Below are 1,177 nucleotides of genomic sequence, written 5' to 3'. Positions count from 1 at the left end.
AGGCTACTTTGCAGTTAACTTTTAATTGAGAAGGTTTTGGGGGAAGCCTTTCCTTTCTACAGAAGAAGGTTATATCATTAGCTCATAAGCTAACGGCTCCACAAAAAGTGTAGACATGCGCGGCCCCCCGCACGCATGCCAACAAGAAACCTGGGCCATCCTGTGCCGTTTCTGAACAGTTGCGTGAAATAAGAATCACTGATGCATTTTGTTCATGTCTTATGATTCACTTGGGAAAATGAAATGTTATTTTTAACAAGTTGAAGGGATTAGTTTGACTTCTCCTTAGTTCAAAAGCATTTTTGAACTTAATGTTGAATTTCTGTTTGAATGTCTGGATTACGTGATTCGTGCCGTATTTTCTAGGCCCTAGTCCATGAAGTTGTTCATAAGTGTCAACATAGGGATATGCCCCCACCCCCCCCAAGAGTGATATATGGCCTGGAAATGTTAAGCAAGTTTGAAGCTTTTTTCAGTGTGTTTGAGTCAACAACGTGGACATTTCTCTGTCTCCCGATGAAGTGAGCGTACACATTGGCCCTTTATATAGTGTAACCAAGAGTTTGCCCTCGCGTTACGGCCATACCAGCCTGAATACGCCCGATCGTCGTCCGATCTCGGAAGCTAAGCAGGGTCGGGCCTGGTTAGTACTTGGATGGGAAGACCGCCTGGGAATAACCAGGTGCTGTAAGCTTTTTGCTCCAGTAGAGGGTTCTCTTGTGTCATGCGTGGAAGCACTGCCCTTTTATTTATCGCCCTAATAATCATCATCTCTTTTATCAGGACTAAATGCCAAGTTTGTTAGTGCTTCCCTGCCCTGCCCTGCCTGTTCAAATCAAATATGGACAGTGCCGTTTTCCGCTCAAATGTAGGCCAGTACATTCAGCATTATGTTTTTAGGCAAGGTAGACTGTCAATGTCTGTTTAGTCCGTTAGGGCCCGTAAAAATCCCTTCAATGTTTTGCCTGTGTGCGCCAGGAAGAGACTTAGTTGGTTAAGCGGTGTTTGCTGTAGCGCTCGTAGTGATTGCGGAGTTTGCAAAAGCAAATGCACTGGATTTGATGCAATAATCATGATATAATTCTGCCAGGCCTCACTTTGCAGTTAACTTTTATTGAAGAAGGTTTTTGGGGGAAGCCTTCCTTTGCTAACCAGAAGAAGGGTTATATCATTAGCC

The 1,177-nt window shown here is 44.1% G+C and overlaps 1 pseudogene; it reads left to right on the top strand.

The window, feature by feature from the left end:
- The first annotated feature begins 572 nt into the window (after positions 1-572).
- LOC112071820 (5S ribosomal RNA) lies at positions 573-694 on the top strand (annotated as a pseudogene).
- The last annotated feature ends 483 nt before the right edge of the window (positions 695-1,177 follow it).

This window comes from Salvelinus sp. IW2-2015, unplaced genomic scaffold (genome assembly GCF_002910315.2).
Source record: "Salvelinus sp. IW2-2015 unplaced genomic scaffold, ASM291031v2 Un_scaffold1731, whole genome shotgun sequence".
NCBI lineage: Eukaryota > Metazoa > Chordata > Actinopteri > Salmoniformes > Salmonidae > Salvelinus > Salvelinus sp. IW2-2015.
Note: the sequence above shows the minus strand (reverse complement) of the source record. Positions and strands in the feature narration are given on the sequence as shown.